Genomic DNA, 22013 nt, shown 5'->3' on the forward strand with positions numbered 1-22013 from the left:
CCCCCCCCCCCAAAAAAAAACCTAAACCCCCCCACCCCCCAAAAACCTAAAACTAAACCCTAAACATAAACCCAAAAAAAACCTAAACCCCCCCACCCCACCCCCCCCCCCCAAAAAAAAACCTAAACCCCCCTCCCCCACCCCCCAAAAACCTAAACCCCCCCACCCCCAAAAACCTAAAACTAAACCCTAAACATAAACCCGAAAAAAAACCTAAACCCCCCCCCCCCCAAAAAAAAAAAAAAAAAAAAAAAAAACCTAAACCCCCTCCCCCCCACCCAAAAACCTAATCCTAATCCTAAACCTCCAAAAAAACTAACCCTAAAAGCTAAACTAGACTCAAAAAACTAATTTTAAGCATGTAATGCAATTGTAGTACATGTTATATTGCACATGTGCACTACTATAATAATAGTGTTGAAAACAAGACGACACCATAAATCTTTTTTTGTGTCATAAAAAATATGCTCGAATATACTTAATTGAAAGATAAGAAAATTTGTGATCTTATGGTGTCATTTTTGTTTTAAAATGATAACGTATGGAGAAATGAGAAATGTTTGAAAAGTTATATATTTTTTTTTCCAGTTTTACCCCTCTTTCATTAAAAGTCCCCCTCCTTCATTAAAAGTCTCCCTCCTCCTTCTTTTTAGTGGATTTTAGTTAGTTTTCTAGTTTTTTCATTTATATTTAGTTTTATCATGATCCTCTCCCTATATATATATATATATATATATATATATATATATATATATATATATAGGGAGAAGATCATGCGAGAACCACCTCTTATTGTGAGAACCGCAAGAACCAATATGAACACACCAAAAATACCTAAAAATAGCTAAAAATCATACAAAAATTTTTTTTTAAATATTTTTTATATAAAAATTACTACTTTTCGAAGCCAAAAAAAAAAATTTTTTTTTGCCCACTAAAAGTAGCGATTTGAGCATAAAAAATATTAAAAAAAAATAGATTTTTTTTTATTTTTTTAGGTTTTTTGGGGGTTTAGTTTTTAGCATTTTAGCTTGGGGGTGGGTGGGGGGGGGGGGTTTAGGTTTTTGGGGGTGGGGGAGGGGGGTTTAGGTTTTTTTTTGGGGGGGGGGGATTTAGGTTTTTTTGGGGGCTTTAGTTTTTAGCATTTAGCTTTGGGGGGGGGGGAGGGGGGGGTTAGTTTTTTTTTTTTTTTTTTGGGGGGGGGGGGTTTAGGTTTTTTGGGGAGGGGGGGTGGGGGTTAGGTTTTTTTATGTTTTTTTAGGTTTTTTTTAGCTATTTTAGGTTGTGTTCACATTGGTTCTCAAGGTTCTCATAATAAGGGTGGTTCTCGCATGAGTCCCTCCCTATATATATATATATATAGGGGATGGATCATGAGAAAACTAGTTTAAATGAGAAAACTAAAAAACTAACTAAAAAAATCTAAAAAAATACCAATTTTTTTTTTTTACAATTTTTTAAAGAAAAATCGCTACTTTTTATGTATGGAAAAAATTTTCAAAAAAAAAAAATTGTTGTACTGCACATGTGCACTAATACGGAAAGCCTAAACCACTTAACCAACCCCCCACCGACACCCCCCAAAAACCTAAACCCCCCCACCTCCACCCCCTAAAAACCTAAATTCACCATCCCACCAAAAGCCTAACCCCCCCACCTCCCAAAAACCTAAACCCCTCCACCCCCACCCCCCAAAAACCTAAAACTAAACCCTAAACATAAACCGGAAAAAACCTAAACCCCCACCCACCCACCCCCCCAAAAAAAACCTAAATTCACCCTCCCACCAAAAGCCTAACCCCCCCACCCCCCAAAAACCTAAAACTAAACCCTAAACATAAACCCGAAAAAAAACCTAAACCCCTCATCCCACCCCCCCTCCCCCCACCAAAACCTAAACCCCCCCACCCAAAAACCTAATCCTAATCCTAAACCTCCAAAAAAACTAACCCTAAAAGCTAAACTAGACTCAAAAAGCTAATTTTAAGCATGTAATGCAATTGTAGTACATGTTATATTGCACATGTGCACTACTATAATAATAGTGTTGAAAACAAGACGACACCATAAATCTTTTTTTATGTCATACAAAATATGCTCGAATGTACTTGAATGAAAGATAAGAAAATTTGTGATCTTATGGTGCCATTTTTGTTTTAAAATGATAACGTATGGAGAAATGGGAAATGTTTGAAAAGTTATTTATTTTTTTAAAATGATAATATAGGGAGCCGCTAGAATGAAAACCACCCCGAGTTGTAAGAACCGCGAGAACTACACCCCACGGGTGGGCGTTCACCATGATTTTTTTTTACAACTAGATGTGTGTATTATAAACACAGCCGTAAAAAAAAAAATTTTAAACGCCGCGGCCGAGGGGGTAGTTTTTTACACCACAAGTTTGGTGAAAAAAAAAGAAAAAAGAAAAAAAATTAAAAACACCAAACTTGTGGTGTAAAAAACTACCCCCTTGGCCGCGGCGTTTAAATTTTTTTTTACGGCTGTGTTTATAATACACACATCTAGTTGTAAAAAAAATCATGGTGAACGCCCACCCGTAGGGTGTAGTTCTCGCGGTTCTTACAACTCGAGGTGGTTTTCATTCAAGCAGCCCCCTATATATATAGGATAGGAGTTGGCCAGAAAGTCCAAATTTTCTAAAAAGTGTAAAAAGTCATAAAACGCCATAATGTCAACCATAAAACACACCAAAAACCCACAAATAATATGATGAAGATTACTAAAACATCATGTATGTGGGTTTTGTGTTGTGTTTTAGATGTTAAGGCTCTGATTGTGGAATGACAAATATTATTGTGTTTTATGTTATTTAGCATTGTGTGTTTTATATTCATAGTTCTACGATGGTGTGTTTGAAGTTTTTATGGACTATTAGAGTTTGAATATGGTGTTCTAGTAATATTCATTCTATTATTTGTGAGTTTTAGTGTGTTTTATGCCTGAAATTATTGTGTTTTATGACTTTTTACACTTTTTAGGAAAAACACACTTTCCGTAGGATCCCCACTCTATATATATATATATATATATATATATATATATATATATATATATATATAAGGTTACCACACTCTTCAAATCGGAGAGCATCTTATTGTCTCACTTTGGCAAGACTATGTTGTCTTAATCGGGTTCACGCTAGCTTCGAAGTTTGGCTTTTTTTGGACGTTCCTTCGGTAAATCAGACCGTTGGTGCCGCTTGAGAGGCGTTGTGCCACCACAAGAATAGAATTCTCTAGCGTAATACGCGATAGGACGAAAACCCGATTGGCTCGGGAATCGAACTGACAAACTCACACAAGTTCTAGTACAAATCCTTCATTTGTCTATATTAAAATATTTATATTATATTATATTAATTACAATTCATTTCTTATTAAATTTGTCTATATTATAATATGTTTTAGTTTTAACTGTAGTTGAATTATTTATCACTAGCACGTGTTAAATGGTAAGCAATCGTTTAATTTAGTTATACTAACTGAGCAGGTTTTATTAGTCAACTAGTTGTACCTTAGAATAACTACCTTAGTCTAACATGTCTCTAGAGTTTACTTTTAAAATGTATGATGAATTTGTAAGGCTATAGGGTGTGGGGATCATGGTTGAGACATGATTTGCCAACTAGGAATATGAATGGAAGGCTACACCACCCCTTTGATTGATCCACCATGGTATGCATGGATTAAACCATGGCAACCCTGGTCCTCCTTTCCATTTTTCAACAAATCATTTCCTTTTTGTTTTGACAAAAATAATAAATAAGGGCTAATGGTTTGTGTCATGACCAGACTCTTAGGGTAGTGGTTTTGGATGGTGGATTAAAGATGAGTTACATGGCACTAATATGGAGGGTCATGGTGGTTATGAGGGTCATGACCACACCCTATAGCCTAATTCCGTGTTAAAGATTTTCCATAAGGAAAATTTGTTTTTAATAAACCAACCTTTGTCCCGTTGGTAAATAATAATCTTACCTACGTAATTGGTATATAATAATCCTACCTATCAACATGTTGGTACTCAATGAACTTCCGTTAATTTTTTTTAACTGAAGTTAGTTTTTAAGTTTTATTTATTACACAAACAGTCCCTGTAGTTGTAATTTACTAGTTTTAACTATTTTAAAACTAGTAAATTACAGTCCCTTAAGGTTTTTTGGTTTTATAAAATAGTTAAAACTAGTAAATTACAACTATAGGGACTTTTTGTGTAATAAATAAAACTTAAAAATTAACTTCAGTTAAAAAAAATTAACGAAAGTTCATTGAGTACCAACATGTTGATAGGTAGGATTATTGTATACCAATTACGTAGGTAAGATTATTATTTACCAACGGGACAAAGGTTGGTTTATTAAAAACCAATTTTCCTTTTCATAATAGGTATTAGTTTTTCCAGATATTACTTTTGTTTTTTTTAACTGCAAGCGATATGTATTTAGTTTCATATACATAAACTATGTCGTCGATCTTAATTGTAAATTATAAATTGCTAAGATGACTGAAAAATTGATTTTGGATGAAGATTTCTACCGAAAAAAGCGGAGCTTGATTTTAGTGTTAATGAAATATGGTGATTTTGAGCCCTAGAATAAATAAATAAAAGGAAAACGTTAAACCTGTAAAACTGTGGTCAAGTTGGGCAACAAGTGTTTTGGATAGTTGTAAATGCATATTAAATTGCTTCCAACCATAGAATCCTAATGAAACTTTAATTGCATTTTCAAAGAGTTTGACTGATCAAATTGGTCAAAGTTGAGAAAACCATAAAAAGATTTAAAAAAAGGAAAATTGGTATTTAATAAACCAACCTTTAACCAGTTGGTAAATAATAATCAAACCTACAGAATTGGTATATAATAATCCTACCTATCAACATGTTGGTACTCAATGAACTTCTGTTAATTTTTTTTTAACTGAAGTTAGTTTTTAAGTTTTATTTATTACACAAACAGTCCCTGTAGTTATAAGTTACTAGTTTTAAGTTTTATTTATTACACAAATAGTCCCCGTAGTTATAAAAAAATCATACATTCTAATTAAAATTACAAACGGTTCTTGTGGTTCAAGGTTCTTGCGGGTCGGAACCGTGAAACGCTCACCCCTACCTGTAGATAAACAAGAAGCATCCCGGCATCCCGCACACGACTGCATCGCATCACAGCATATTCCCCCAATTCCCTCATTTTTAGGGCTCAGATTCCCCAAACATTCAAACAACTTTCAGCTTCAACAATCACTCAAATTCCAATCAATGGCGACTCCTGATGTTCTCCCGCAAGATCATTTCTCATCATCTTCATTCGATCACACCAAAGGTACCACAAATTCCCCCAATTTGATCGCCACCACAACCTAGGGTTTCATCGCTAATTGTTCATACAGTTTCAATTGATTGATTGTTTTTAAAGTTAGATTTGATTTGTGGATGTTTGCAGGCGATGCGAAATCACGTGGATTGGCGCTCGAGAAGAAGATTGAATACCTCGAGAGCTTGAACGACAGAGTAATTTTGATTTGTAGATCTGTGTTTATGTTTACGGATTTGTTGATTGTAGAAGATGATATTATGTGGATGATTTGATTGAATTGATTTTTAACTGATAAATTTTGTGAATAGTGATGGCTTGAGTTTAAACTGTTGTGATTTTTGATTTTTAGGATTTTTATGATTTTTTATAACTACAGGGACTATTTGTGTAATAAATAAAACTTAAAACTAGTAACTTATAACTACAGGGACTGTTTGTGTAATAAATAAAACTTAAAAACTAACTTCAGTTAAAAAAAGTTAACAGAAGTTCATCGAGTACCAACATGTTGATAGGTAAGATTATTATATACCAATTCTGTAGGTTGGATTATTATTTACCAACTGGTTAAAGGTTGGTTTATTAAATACCAATTTTCCTTAAAAAAATAATATTAGTAAGAAAATAAAATAATAATGATAATAATAATAATAATAATAATAATAATAATAATAATAATAATAATAATAATAATAATATCCAATAATCAATTTAGTGAAAATTGTCCTAAATATGTTGAGATTGGAGTAGTTGATAGTGGAGGCTATTTAGCAAATTAAAGGGTGAGTAGGTGATGTTTCTAAAACAAGAATCCACATCTAATTTGCACTTGATCACTATGAGAATTTACCAATTATATAATTGTCTAGTTTTGTGCCAATAGGACTATATGACTAGCAATTTATACTTCGCTAATCTTATGAGCTTATAGTTGCTGATTTCTAGTTAAGGATGTTTTGTCATATACAAAATACTCTTTTATGATGACTATGGGTTTTGTTCATATACAAAATACTCTTTTATGTGTGTACGTGTTTCATGTGTTTTATATGTAATGCGCTATGCTGTTAAAGGTGACAGTGGTTGTGGCGTTTGACACGTGGTTATGATGGTGTCGCAAATGTTTTCAACTTTGTTTGATTCAGTGAGAAACAAAAAATATGTTGTGTTTAACTCTTGTAGTCGGTCATGGTTGTTTAACATTAAAAAAACGGCTAATTCTATTCAATAAAACTAGAAAGCATTAAAGGTTGAAGCCTCCAAATCTAATACTATTAGCGTGTAGTGAGTGGTTAGACACTTGAAAGTGGTAAACTTTAAAATCAACACATGAGAGTGTGCCATGTCAAGTGATAAACTATGCTCAAAAGTGTTGGCAATGGTTAGACACTTCATGAATTTGTAAACTATTTAAAAAAAAAATGTGTGATTGGTTGAGATGGCATGAACCCCACCCCACCCGACACCCCCCTCTCTCTCTCTCCTACCCTCCCTCCCCGCATCGGCAACCAGTCCCCGATCGACATTCACACTGCGCGGCAAAGGGGGTAGGCGGCGGTGTTCCCGAGCGGCAAACCCCTTTGCCGATCCCCTTTGCCGCCTCACTCCGTATCCCCTTATAGTGGGGCTTGAAGATCAAGTCCCTCCCTTGAGCATGATGCAACACGTGTCATTTCAGTCAGCATAGAGCATTAGGATGTAAGGGGCACTCCCCTAAGAGGGGAGTCCCCTCTCTTACACATAACCAATCCTCGTGTGCCACGTCAACTCCCCTCTTAAACTCCCCTCACACCCTAAATTGATGGCGGCACTCCCCTCTTAGGTGAGTTGGTTTTAAAAAAAAAAAAAAATTTCATTGGTTGATTGAATGGGGCCCACCTTCTCTCTCCTCCCCTCTCTTCGGTGCCTCCTCACCGAACATGCTCCCCGATTTCATTCCCCGCCTTAATGGCGGCACCTCCCATTTCGGCAAAAATGGTCCCCGAAGGGACTCCCCGAAGGTGCCCCGGGTCCCCTTATGAGGCTTAAAGTTCAAAAGTAGTGTAATGATATAATGCCTCGTAACCCTCAATTAAATCATTACCCACTTATTATCTACTATAATTTTGCAACATGTATAGGCAATAAGTTGTTGTAAGTTTGGCTTAACCTGTGTTTTATGCTATAAATGAGTTGTACATTTTGTAAATTTGTGGGTACAGATATAATCTTTTTGACGCGTGTCCATCTGATCTCTCTCTCTTGTGCTACACGTGTTATCTTTTTACTCCAAACAACAATAACAAAATTACAAATATTAGACTTAGAGAGAGAGAGAGAAAGCTATCTACGAGAGAGGAAGCCGGCAACCTAACGGTGAGCAGCCGGATTCGGTCACAACCTACTAGACCTCAAGTGAGGAATCCGATGCTGGTGACGATCCCTCACCGTCGCTACAGCTTCGTTTCTCGCCGTCGTCTACACCTATTCTCCCCACTTAATTTCAGTCTTTTCCTTGAAACCTAGAGAGATATGAACAAGTGGGAGAACGGAAAAAGAAGAGAGACGCAATTTCTTAGGATCTTTTCCACGTCGGATGACGTTTTTTTTGTTTCTTCGATTAGGTTTTCTGGACTTCTACTTCTTTAGGGTTTAGGCTCAGTTGTTGTTCTTCTTAACCTGGATTCTGTCTGGTAAGTTTGCATTTGTTGCTGTTGTTATTGTTATTTTTATGTCTGATGTTTTTGTTTTTTAAGCAGGTTTGTTTATTGGGTTATTTTATACGATTCTGGATTTGTTATCATTCAGAATTAGTGTAGGTAATGTTTTTCCTTTTCTTATTTTAGCGTTGGTTTTATGGATTGGGATTGTTGTCGATGGCTGTTTAGAGATTTTTTTTGGATTGTGAAACGCATGTTAAATTTTGGGCTTTTTAGTGTCCGTATGTATAAAGAGGGTTTTTATGTTTGAATTTCTGCCACCGTTAGTTTTTAATTTGGTTTGCTTATTTTTGTATTTGCAGGTTTTTGGCTATTTGTTTGCTGTTTAATGGCATTTTTTTGCTTTTGGTTGAATGTGGGTGGTCTTCTCTGTTGGTAAGGGCTTATAGTTATGGCTTAATGTTGTTTAGATTAGGTTTTTAACTTTCTATTTACATTTTAGGGTTTACTTGACTTGGTTGATGATTATTATGAGGTTAATGCTGTTTCTGATGAGTGAAATAAGGGCTTATAGTTATGGCTTAATGTTGTTTATTTTAATGTATTAGCATAAGAGGTTTTATCACTCATACTTTGGGGAAAACCAAACCGAAGCACCTCACGCTTTAAAGTTTATTGCAAGTGCAAGTGGACCTTCTTTTGTTGTATTAGAAAGAATCTAGAAAACAGTTTGAGTTGAAGAATATCAATTTACGGTTGTGGAATTCGGAGATCTGAAAATGGAAACATGTTTAAACAAATTCGGGTGGCGCTATGCTATTTATGAATTATGACGTTAGTTTTCTGGTTGCTAGGTTGTAGTCTGTCATACACATATTTCAGCCTGTTGCTTTGTTTTTGTTTCAGCCAACATGCATGCATTACATCTACAATTGTTTCACTATAACAATTTTACTTTCTTAATAAATTGACCACGATTATGAAAATGATATCTTTTATCGTGGACCACTTGAAAAATGCATTTGAATATATACTAAAACATGGTGCATAGATTTGTATTTTTGTCATTTGTGTGTATCTCAACACATATTTTTATCATCTGATAATTATATCTGTTCGTCTTTACTTTTTTTAAATGCATAATTCGTAAATCGTTAGATTAGAATGGTTGCTACTTTAGAAGAAATCGAAGCAGCAGAAGGCAAAAAGTTAGAACAACAACTGTATGCTAGAGAAGCTCTTTTGTACCAAGAATGCCAAATGGAAAAAGTGGTTGAAGAGTCTAAGAAACTGAAGCTAGTAGCAGAGGGAAATTCTAAGCTATGTGACATTAAGCCCTTTGTTATGCATAAAAACCAACTATTTTAATTTTCCAGGTTATGAATTCTTTTAATTTGTATTTTAGTTGCAAGAAATCCTGACGGATCGTGGCCATGTGATTGATATTTTACACTAAGTCTCGGTTATTCTTATGAGTAATATTTTTTCTTTTTACTCATTTGACCCTTAAGTGAATCCTACTATCGCGACCACTCTTTTCTAGCCAAACATCATCAATCATAGGCTCCCCAAATTCATCTTTCAGGATCACCACACCACCTTTCGAGTATGAGACAGAGACACATAAGACTCCAAAGAAGAGTTCGGATTCAGAACATGGTGATTCTTATGGGGTTCTTGACAAGAGTTCAAGGCTAGATGGATAACCCAAGTCTCCTCATATAGAAAGTGGGAATTCTACCATTGGTGAAGAAAAAAAGGGTGATGATGAACTTAAGGGGCCTTTAGATGATGATGAATGGGAGCTATTTAACAATGGTAACCTTTTGGTTAGATGATGATGGATTGAACATAAGAAGAGAGGCGTGTTACTGTTTATTTGCCTTTTATGCTATTAAAAACAAGTAGATTTTTGAATTATGTACTAAAAAAAACAAAAAAATAAAATAAATGTTATTTTAACCGGTGCTCTTACTATGATTTTGTTTGTATGAAGTTTGCTATCTTCTAGAACCAGGCCAACCATAAGGAAACGAGTCTAAATCCGAGGCCACAAGGTAACTTTTGTACACCTTTTAGGAGTTTTTGGTTTCGTGAGTTTAGGTCATTAGCCTAATTATGTGTAGGATACAGAAGGCACAGAGAGCACAACTTCCAGTAGCAGTGCAATAAAATCTACAAGGTTCATAAGTTTTGGTTTCTTTGTTTTTTAAAAGTTAAATAGCATATGTGCTGATTTGCATACAATATTCGTTTTTCACATTTTAATATATATATATATATATATATATATATATATATATATGTGTGTGTGTGTGTGTATGTATGTTCTAAAAAAGTTGGTGGCTTAAAAAAATGGTTTATCTTGGATTTATCTAGGTAATCCATATTTGAGATGGTTTAGAATGACCATGTGATAGATTTTTTGAAATATGTCTATGTATGTTCTAAATAGTAGTTGGTTTTTAAATATGCACATGATTCTTTTAAGTTAATTTTTTTGCTTCATATTCACTATACCTAGCAAAACTGACAGGCTGAGCCGGGTGGGGTAACGAACCAGGACGGACTTGGGTCATAATGGGTCACTTCAAGGGTGACGCACTTGTGCTAGGAACCCATGTCTGATTTGCAGCCACTTACGGATAGACGGCTAAAGTAACCATAATATGTAGGTGTCAAAGTCAAAGAGGGTATGTATGAATAACTTAATTTATAATATTTTTTATCGACTGTACTATAATACATGAGATTATACATGGATATATATTCTAATACTAAAATGGCGCACTTATGAAAACAGATATAATATAAATTCTAATGTTTGTTCAGGAGCTGTTGGCATTGGAAGAGCGGATTGGTAACGTGAACACTTGGTTGACTGAAGAATACAATTATAAACACCTGAATCAGAAAACGTACGCGAGTGTATCGGTTGACCTAGATGCCGAAGATAGCTGCATATGTTAGGTACCCCTATTGTTTTATACTTTTTATTCTCGACGAAAATGTTAGTTTGGTTCGTTTGGGTGTAAATTTTGATGTCTTATTAGGAAGAATAGAATGGGAGCATTAGATTGTGTGCATAAGCTCATCAAACAATCGTTGCTTCAGAAGAACGTGTCTCTTGTCTACAAGTATACGGCTTCAAAATGAGACTTAAAATGAGGTTTTTTTTTTAAAGAAAACAATTACTTCATCATGCTGGATTGGATCAAGAAATGTGAATAAACCTAAGATGGAGCTGGTAATGTTTTTCACGCAGATAGTATTCTTCAAATATGAAGTATGTTTTTAACTAAAAATGGGTTTCAAGAAAGCTTTCTATTTTTGACGTCTCCGTTTGGTTATCTTTGCGGTTTTGTTGTGTTTAACTTTGAGGTTTCTCTTTTATTAACGTCATGTTTTTTTCAAGTATCGTAATGAACATAACAGGATACCGTTATGTTTTTTTTCTTGCGAGTACCGTAACGAACATTATAGGATACCGATGAAACTCCTTGTGCCTCCCGCCGCAACGCGCGGGTTGTTACATCTATTTTAAATTGCTTTTCTTTTTTTAAATTATAACAAATAATATTTCATTAAATAAAAAAATAAGTTAACATTAATTACAATACTAAAAAGGAAAATTGGTATTTAATAAACCAAGCTTTAACCAGTTGGTAAATAATAATCCAACCTACAGAATTGGTATATAATAATCCTACCTATCAATATGTTGGTACTCAATGAACTTCCGTTAATTTTTTTTAACTGAAGTTAGTTTTTATGTTTTATTTATTACACAAACAGTCCCTATAGTTGTAATTTACTAGTTTTAACTATTTTATGAAACAAAAAAACCAAACGAAAATCCTCCTTTTCCTCGATTTCAGGTTTATAAAATAGTTAAAACTAGTAAATTACAACTACAGGGACTGTTTGTGTAATAAATAAAACTTAAAAACTAACTTCAATTAAAAAAATTAACGAAATTTTATTGAGTACCAATGTTGATAGGTAGGATTATTATATACCAATTCTGTAGGTTGGATTATTATTTACCAACTGGTTAAAGCTTGGTTTATTAAATACCAATTTTCCTACTAAAAAATAAAGACAATACATACAAAAGTACTAAAAAAACTACCGATGAAACTCCTTGTGCCTCCCGCCGCAACGCGCGGGTTGTTACATCTAGTTTATTTTAAATTGCTTTTCTTTTTTTAAATTATAACAAATAATATTTCATTAAATAAAAAAATACGTTAACATTAATTACAATACTAAAAATAAAGACAATACATACAAAAGTACTAAAAAACATACAAATACTTAAAAAAATAAACCTCTAAAGACTATATTTGTCACTAATTTGTTGGTTATGCATTTGTGCTAGAATCAAAACATCTCCTTAGAGGTGCTCGATCGTTTTAGACAAATACTCGATGTCTCTCTCCATTTGCATCACTTCTTGGATCGCGACGAACTTTTTATTTTATGCGTATCTTTCTTGCAATGTTTTCAAATGCCTATGCCAAATTGTCTCATATCTCTTGAAGTCGTCGGTTCATCTCCGTGAAATCTTCTTTCATTCTGGTAGACGACTCCGCCCTTCCCCCCTTTTTACCACTTCTTCTACTGGGAGGTCGGGGAAATTCATTTCCTCCTCCTCGACATCCTCATTAATAGGATTGTTAAAATCGACATTTCCAGCATTAGAAATGGGCGTTTCCGGATAAAACGAAGAGGAGGTTTTGGACCGTTTTGCATTGCGCCTACTACTACACGTCATAGTTGATACGTTAGCCAACTTAGGACTTCCAAGTAGAAACTCCCAACTCTTCAAGTATGCGAACGTCCTTCACGTTGAGTTGTATTCCTCCAACGCTTTTATTAATATATCTCAATCGCTTCGACCGCTACCCTGATTGTCCTTCATATATTGGAAGCCTCTTAAAACCCATCGCATTTGCCATTTATATCGGTCCATTTGCTTGATACCGAATCCTTGTCTCAATATTCCCCTCTACTCATAAAACCAAAAAGTTGCCTAATTTTTTCCCCAAAAAAATGAGTAGCCTTTGATAGTTGGCTACAAAAATTAGAAAATATATTATTATACTTTATTTATAAAAATAAGTACAATTTAAAACGAAAAAAAAAACACTTACCAACTTCGGGATCTTCTGAGATGTCGATTCAAGCCCTGCGAGCATATACTCCTCGTCTTTTGTCCAAGGATAGTAGGTCTTTTTCGCACGAGGAGCGGTAGCCACTTTTTTATGCGAGCTTCTTCCACGTTGAGAGACTTGGGTTCGCGCTCAGCTTGTGTCTCTGGCACCGTATCGATCTCGGGCTCGGCTTCGTCTTGGGAATCATTGTGACACCCCGCGGCAACATTCTCGTATAACTCTAGCTGGGCAGTGGCTGCGCTTTAACTTTCGGGACGAAAGTTATTAAAACTTGGGGATAATGTGACACTTTGGGTTTTCCCGAGTAACCTCATTGTATAATACCAATATACATTATTAAATAAAAACCTGTTATTTGTTTCAGTGCATTATATGATTCTTTGTGTGTTATGTACATAAATAATATAATTAATAATTGATAAGTATATTAGTTAACCGAAACCACAAGGTTCCGGCTCGAGACCACCCGGTCCCGACTCGAGACCTGTTAAACCCCAAACAGGTGGGCCACTCACCCAACTGACCTGGCCCAACATCTCAACCGGCCCACTCGAAAACCCCTTGGGGTGCACCGCCCTTGGAGGGTATAAAACCACTAGTCCTAGCCGCCCTTGCCACTTTTGGCAACCATCATTTGCATCAAATCCCAAACATTCCTCACCCACACTCACTCCCCTCTCATCCTTTCTCTCTCTAGACACAACCCTAGCAATACCACCTGTTTCTCCCTTCTCGGACCAAACCGGCGGCAAACAAGGGTGCTCGGATCAGCTTGTGATCTACATTCGGGAGCTCTTTCATCAATCCTCCACATCGTCACACTTCGAAGTTCAAGCTAGTTAGTGTTTTGTTGTTTGTTAGGATCTTTAGGTAATTTAGAACACATAATGATGCTATTTGCTTGAATGAATTGTGTAAATGATAAGGTGCATTGTTGATGTTTCCATGTTAAGATTAATATATAACACCTTGATAATCATATATGAACAAGATAACTATGTGATTCTTAGATTACTCTTTGTTAACATTGTGTTAATGGTTTAGGGTGCTCCTTGTTAATACATGATTCCTGTTAAATATATGCTAATTATTAGGGGCTGTTGATGATTCGTGTAATTGTGGATAGAACAGTTACAAATGTGAATGATGAATATGTTGGTTGAAGGTGAAAAACTTGAATGATGAACTGTTTGAAGGTGGAGGGAAATATTTGAAATCTGTTGTGTTTTATCCATTCAGAGTAATGAGGAATATTGGAAACATGTTTGTGCATTTCAATTGGACAGTACATATTCATGAAATCTGATTGGGTAGTACAAAAAGCTAGCACATGTTCTAGAAGGATTCCATCATCAGGTGTGCGAATCGAGACCATCATGGTTGCGACTCAGGACCATCAGGATGACAACTCGAGATCAATCAACACACCTCATGGAATCGAGACCGTATGGTTGCGAGTCGAGATCTCCTGATCTCGACTCGAGACCTCCCAGAGTTGCGACTCAAAAATGCACAACTCGAGACCAGCTATTGCGACTTGGACTCTCGTGGTTGCGACTCGAGACCTCATAGTCTTGAGTCGAGACCACTTGGTCTCGACTGGGCTACTTGACTGAGTTATTGGGCCACATTAAGTAATAACATGTTTGGGCTGTGTGTTCCTGCTACTGTTTAAACTGGACTCTGTGATACTGCTACTGTGTTAACTGTTAGTATGGTAGGGCAGGCCCAATAACATTAGTATGACATGTATGCTATGTGTTAGATACGTGCAGGATATACGTGACTTATTTGTACTCAAACCTGACCTATACTGGTAACCATATTAGGACGTAGTTGACCAGCTCACTTGACCAAGTAAACTGTCTGTCGAGCAAACCGAGGTGAGTTCACAGCTTTTCTAAAAGCATGCGTTCCCGGTGGTTGGGAAACGGAACAAACAATGCTATCTCCTTGTGTGTGATACAAACATACTTTTTCTCCCCTTGTGTGGGACGCTCTAGTTAATTACTATTTATATTAGATGCAACTAGCTTTCTAAACGAAACTCTTCACGAAGTCTCTACTTTCTATACCGATTAGTCTCCGGGGCCTAGCGAACGGGTTATTAGTTGATAGCGCTATTAGGTCTCACCAACCTCACACCGTGCCTGGATAGGATCGGGCCTGAACTAATAGACTATGGCAAACCATCAATGATGATAGAACTTTAACAAACGGGGCAAAACTCACGTAATGTGCGGTCGCAAAGTATTCGGTATTACGCAGTTTAGTAGCTTACTTATGGGGTAGCTCCCTATCGCATGATATAAATGAGTAAATTATCTACTAAAACATGTTTTTGGAATTAAAACTGGACAAACTCGTGAACTCGCCAACTTTTTGTTGACACCCTACTACATGCTTTGCAGATACAGAGTGACTCAGGAGCTTGCAGCTTGGGGATGTGTAGTGGACGTCAGAACCCGTGTGTTGGGTTCCTTAAATAACTCTAAACTTTGAACTTTTGAAATATTTCACTATGCTTCTGCTATCTACTTAATTGTTGCTTTGAACTTAAAAACTTTTGGGATTTAATTATGGTATTCACTAATCTTTAGGATTGGTGGACTTTATTTTCATTAACTTAATTATTCACTATGATTGGTGGCTTGATCCTGGTCAGTCACACGCCTCGCGGTGGTACTCCGCATGTGGATTTTGGGGGTGTGACAATCATACTTACCCCCATGTTGATGTTTATGTATAATGCAAAACCGAGTGGCCCTTGAAAGTATTGTTGGGGCATGTTTAATAGTTGTGTTTACCAAATCGCATTCGGATCGCAATCTTGGTAATTATAGGTTGGTAGTGGTTGGGAGGTGTTTGGGCGATACGAATTTGGGTTAGTTTGCCGAGACGGAACACCAATAGGGGGCAAATTGGATTCAGAGTATGGTTTTATAAAGAAAAGATAAGGAGGTTGTAGAAATGCGTATAAAAACAGGTTAAGTGGGGTTTATATAAGGAGTAAAAGTAAATAATAAAAATGAAAAATACGTTTTTTTATATCTGTTGAACAACAATCAATTTTTTGAAAACCCCACTTCACTCGGCGTTTTGACAAACACGCCCTTGCCAAAATTCAAGAAAAACACCCCAATGGGTGGTGTGCTTGTTGTTTCCGAGCGTGAAGTGGCAACATCACGGCACTTCACCTTTTCATTGTGAGTGTTCTAAGAAAAATTGTAAAAATTACGTACACACATGTGCATGGCCAAACAAAGGCCCCTGATACCAAGGCCAAATAATTTTTAGATATAGTTATTATATTAAAGAGCGCTTTATGTCATAATTGATGCAACTACTAATGTTGTTGCGCTTCGATTAATTATCTTTTTATTTTAATACTAACGTGTTATTCAAATCTTTATCGTGGGCTTCATGCCTTCATTCTGGTTGCAACGACATCATGAACAATTACTTTTGAACCAAATTTGGGTTCATCCAATAAGGCTATCTTACGCGTGATCTTCACTAATTATTTTGGTTTCACAGCTACGTATATAGAAAAAAGATCAAATACAAATAAGTTTAACATATAAAACGTACGAACTGAAAGGTTTGCTGAAAAAACGCGGTGTCATTTTCGTAATTATTTACTCGTAGAGTAATTATCAAAATTACTCTACAAATGATGTAGAATAATTTTGTAAAATGTTCTTATAGAGTAATTTTGATCTTGTAGCGTAATTATAAAAATTATTCTATAAGTGTATCAAAATTACTCCACAAGTTTATCAAACAACATACAATTCAAAATTACTCTACAAAATCATTTGTAGAGTAATTATGATACTTTACAAAATTATCTTACAAGATCAAAATTACCATATAAGATCATTTGTAGAGTAATTATGATACTCTACAAGATCAAAATTATCCTAGAAGAACATTTTACAAAATTACTCTACAAGATCAAAATCACCCTACAGAATCATTTGTAGAGTAATACTTATACGAAAATGTCATCTCGTTTTTTTTTGGTTTGTTCATGCTTTTCATATGTTTTGTATGATAAGACACTTGTTACATATATAATATTATTAGTGCCACATTAGTTATTGTTTCTTGTCACTTGGCTGAGGAAATAGTTTTCATTTGTTACGAGTTTCGCTTTCATTTCATTTTTATTATTTAAATAATTATGTATTTTCCAATTAATAATGTGTATCCCTAAATATTCTGAAAGTGATTAAAGGATATGCATATCCTAACATGATACCATTTTGTTATTTAAATCGATGCATCGTTTAAATGGTTATCAAATCCACAACCTGAAGTTTGTGTGATTGTGGTTTAGCTAACGTGATAGCAAGCATATTCATCCAGATTGGTATATGTATTTTGGTAATAACGGTGAATTGAATTCCCATGTTATTAATGATTATTGGAATAAATGTTGAACTTCATATAGCTTATGTTTATACATGAAACAATCACTAAACATTCGCAATTCATTACAAAGCCAATGATCGTAAGAGCAACATTCATATTTGTATTTGGTTGCATGTGATTTTTCATGCACAACAATATTTCACATCAAACCAACAAGTTATAATACTTCCTCCCTGTTACAGTTGGTTTTTGGTCAGGACCAAATATTTCCCATCTAGTGTTTTTAGTTGTGCAATATATATTGTTATTGATCCACCACAACGCATATAGATGGGACTTTAAAGGAGATAAAGAAATACATGTTGGGAATGAACAACAGTCTATGGTTATATATATACAGTGAGCCATTAAAGATGGCTTTATTTACGGCTCAACTCATTCATATCCATTTTAATGGGTCAACGTTCCCAACATGAGGGGGAGATTAAAGGCAGTTGGAGAAGGAATGAATTATCATTTTCCTCAAATTAAATGATGTGAACCAGAAGTTCAAAGGATAATTCATTCACAAAGATTAATGAATCAGTTACCAGACACATAGACACATAACTGACCTAAATAATTGTGACTAGCTAAGTCACATATACCAACTACTAATGCTCCAAGTAAGATTAGTGTCATACAAGGACAACCATATATTGGTGATGAGTCTATGGCATGTCTGAAGCGTGGTAGACTAGTCGATTCCAAGATTAAAATTCCTCGAAAATTGGAGCTGGCTAATGAAGATGGTCAAGTCGAGGTTATAATAAGAGGATCTCCTAAAGGGACATTAGACATGATAGTTCCAGAAGAACCTCAGGTGACTGAAAATAAAGAGATCTCAATAATTTGTATCATGTCTAGAAATGTATGGAATCGAAATTAAAATCGACGTCGTTATACTTTTGTATATAATGTAGCGCTGGAAATGGTTAAATGACAAGGATCAAAATTTAAGATCTGCCTATGAATTAATATATATAAATAATTGGCCAAAAAGTGAAAAGACGCAAATAAGGCAGAGTTGAATTCTCAAATGAAATTAAAAGTTTTCGAACTAACAGTCAATACAACTGAATTTGTAAACTATGTTGGATATAAATGGGTCTTTTACGCGAATCATGTGAAAATAAAATTAAGTGATATAAGGCAAAATTGGTGGCATAAGAATTTGGCAAAGACTTATGACTGATTATGAGGAGATGTAATCTCTAGTGGTGGATGTTTTGACTTTCCAACATCTTATCCGTCTAGTAATACAGAGAGAGAATTGATATGCGTCTTATGAATGTTATGTATCTCTTGATACTAAAAGTGTACATGAAGGTCCCTGAAGGATTTGAATGATCAAAATCATGTAAGTTAAGTTCTCGAGAACAATATGATTGTTGTATACAGATTCATTTTTAAATACAATTGAACTCCTTATGAGTTTCATAAAGAAATTGAGTTCTATAAAGGTGAACTGCAACATCTTAACGATGTAATTCTTGTGCACCAATAAACATATATAGAAAACTTGTACCCAGTGATTGTGATATCTCGATAAATAGTGTATATGCATGGTACAATATAAATTTTGGAGAATAAAGCAAGTGTTCATGCCAATTTTGCATATGATATAGAAATCAATATGTTAAATGAGCAAGTTTATGTAGCAAAACTCTTGAAGAGTGAGCACACATGCATATTTGGATAAGATGGAAAAACTTCCCTCATGGATTGATAATGCTAAAAGCATTGATATCAAAACCTGAAGAACGTACCACATGAAGTTGGCAAAAAAAGTATGGACTAAAATAGTCGAATCGAATGTGGTATAATCAACTCACCAGTGAGCTCAAAAATGAGAAATACATATGGTGAAGTTGGTCCATTGGTTTTCATTAAAAGAACAATATAAGGTTTACAACAACAACAGCAACAACAATACCCAGCAAGTCCCACAAATAACAAAGCTATTGGTAGGGTCTGGGGAGGGTGGGATGTAGACAAACCTTAGGTCTATCCATATGGATAAAGAGGCTGCTTCCAAAAAGACCCCCGGCTCGAAACCAAACATCAAGCAAACAATGCAAACTACAGATATAGCAATAGAAATCCACCAATCACAGAATAAGTGGTAACCTACTAACATAGTAGAATAGACACAACTATAGCCCCTAAAGCAATACACACACACACACACACACACACACATACAAGATGATAAACACATGTGAGGTCCACCCGAAAAGTAGAAAATATTAACCCCTAACCCAAAAATCTCAAACACCTCATTACTCTCTCCTAAAAATCTGAGGTTTACAAGTATTACAGTATATGTGATGATGTCATTAAATCTCCCGAAGAGAAGAAAATGAGCTCAGTTAAAGCAAGAATTTGCAAATGAAATATGGTATTGCAAATTTATGGCTGGATATGTAAAACATAAATTTGTATTATTATCCCTAAATCATAATAAATCTAGAAAATGGTGGACATTTTGATATGGACAAAGCTTATAGTGTAAGTACATTTAATGATGTCTAAATATTTGATACAGAAAAAATGAATTTTATCATCTTCTATCAAAGAAGCAAAGATCCTTGGTGTTGAGTACCATAGTTCAATACAAATTGTATTAATAAATCTTGCTAGTTATACACGAACATATATCATTAAATTCATTGGTAAGATATAACTCGTGTACAGTGAGGAGATAATGTGATGGGTAAAGTATATATTTTCTATACCCTTAAGGTACGAAAGATATGGATTCATATTCACTAACCCATCAACAAGTTTGGTTAGTTTTGTAAATGCAGGGATTATAACAAAACACATTCATGGATTATGGTATCTACTTACAAGAGGAGGCAATTCAAGTTTCACATGAAGATCATACATCAACGTTTATTAAAGGATTGTACATTAAGAGATTAAACGAAAAAAATACTGACTACAAAAGTTTTCAGCAACCTTCATACAAGATTGGCATTTGTTACTTAAATGATACATATCATAATGAGGGAGAGTTTGACACAAGTTACACTCTTTTTCCCTTCACTAAGTTTTAAGCCATTGAGTTTTCTTAGCAAGGTTTTTATGAGGCAACATACATGATCCAGAAGAATCAGGGGAGACGATACGCGCTACACTCGTTTTCCCTTAGCTAAGGTTTTGTCCCACTGTGTTTTCCTGGTAAAGTTTTTTAACGAGGCAACATCTACAAGTCTATCAAGTTGATAACCAAGGGGGAGTGTTATAAGTATATTATTATTATGGTTATCAACACCAAAAGTAGATTAACTTCTTCTCCAAGTTTTGTAATCATATATATACCCCTATTGTATCTCAATGTAAAATATATTCTTCAATAAAATATCATAGCTTTCTCTCTATTGTTCTTCTCTTATAATTGTGCTATTAGATTAGTTTCACAACAATCTATACCAATAAATCATTTTCATAGATAGAAAACACGATCTGCATTTTTTGACGAATAGGAGTATGGCACTTTTTTGATAAAAGAAACAAAGTTTCTACATCTGAGAGTTAGGTAAAATATATTTTGATATTTCAAATAATACAATACTCGAAACTACCACTCAACTAGAAAATAAGTATGCCTTTCAAAAAAAACTAGAAAATAAGTAAATGTAGATTGGAAAACTACAACCAAAAATTCGTTTCATATACAATCCAAATGAGGATGCTTATATTTTGCTACGGAACGAAAATGAAAATAATAATAAACATAACATTGTAAAATATTCAAATATATTTTTTTTAGTTTCGTAAACTCTTTTGAACGATTGGTACAAATTAAAAAAAGGAAAATAATTTTCGCCTAATCAACACATTAACTTGACTGTTTCTGCCTCCCAGCTTGCTTGGTCAACACGCACCGGTTACCTATTCAAAAACATACAAAAGTTATGAAGTCAAACATCAAACTCTCTGTCTATATATAACTACAATTCCCTACCAGCAAATCCATTCAAGCCATCACAGAAACAGCTTTAAAAAGCATTAAAATAACAAGCATCTCGGTTTCTGTAATTCTGTTTGATAATCCTATTAAAGATGGCATTAAAGAATGCATGCACCCTTTTGGTTATTCTTGTTATCTTTATAAGTGTTGTAAGCCCACTTGTAGTTGAAGGTAGAGTCTTATCTAAGGACTTTGCTGGTGCGAACCATCTCGCTACATACTCAACCGTGTATGAGAAAGCCAAGAACGGTATGTCGTTTTGGCTCCAACGACTTGCGTCTGGTCCCAGCCCAAGAGGACCTGGTCATTAGGTTGGTTTGATTTTGATGTATCATGGATCGATGATGCTGGTCGAGTGATGCAACCTAAAGTAGGAGATATTCGTTAATTCTTTTCTTTGTTTTTTCTGTTGTATATTTACATAAAGGGTTGAATAACGCATTTTTTTCACCTACTAAGTGTATTAA

At 34.9% G+C, this 22013-nt stretch overlaps 2 long non-coding RNA genes across 10 annotated transcripts; both read left to right on the forward strand.

Moving 5' to 3' along the window:
- Positions 1-5095: 5095 nt before the first annotated feature.
- On the forward strand, positions 5096-5525 carry LOC110905473. The gene is made up of 2 exons (XR_002573153.2): positions 5096-5341; positions 5462-5525. It is a non-coding gene; the product is annotated as an uncharacterized LOC110905473 (long non-coding RNA).
- Positions 5526-7612: 2087 nt separating this feature from the next.
- LOC110908450 lies at positions 7613-15776 on the forward strand. 9 transcript variants are annotated; one of them, XR_002574602.2, is made up of 7 exons: positions 7613-8007; positions 8074-8133; positions 8337-8409; positions 9133-10031; positions 10101-10156; positions 10511-10667; positions 10807-11312. It is a non-coding gene; the product is annotated as an uncharacterized LOC110908450 (long non-coding RNA). The 9 variants fall into 9 exon arrangements; XR_002574611.2 differs by adding an exon at positions 15563-15776 and having other exon boundaries at positions 7614-8007; positions 8337-10031; positions 10807-10944; XR_002574604.2 differs by having other exon boundaries at positions 7614-8007; positions 8337-10031; positions 10807-10944; positions 11028-11312.
- The last annotated feature ends 6237 nt before the right edge of the window (positions 15777-22013 follow it).

Source organism: Helianthus annuus, chromosome 14 (genome assembly GCF_002127325.2).
Source record: "Helianthus annuus cultivar XRQ/B chromosome 14, HanXRQr2.0-SUNRISE, whole genome shotgun sequence".
NCBI classification, from domain to species: Eukaryota; Viridiplantae; Streptophyta; class Magnoliopsida; order Asterales; family Asteraceae; genus Helianthus; species Helianthus annuus.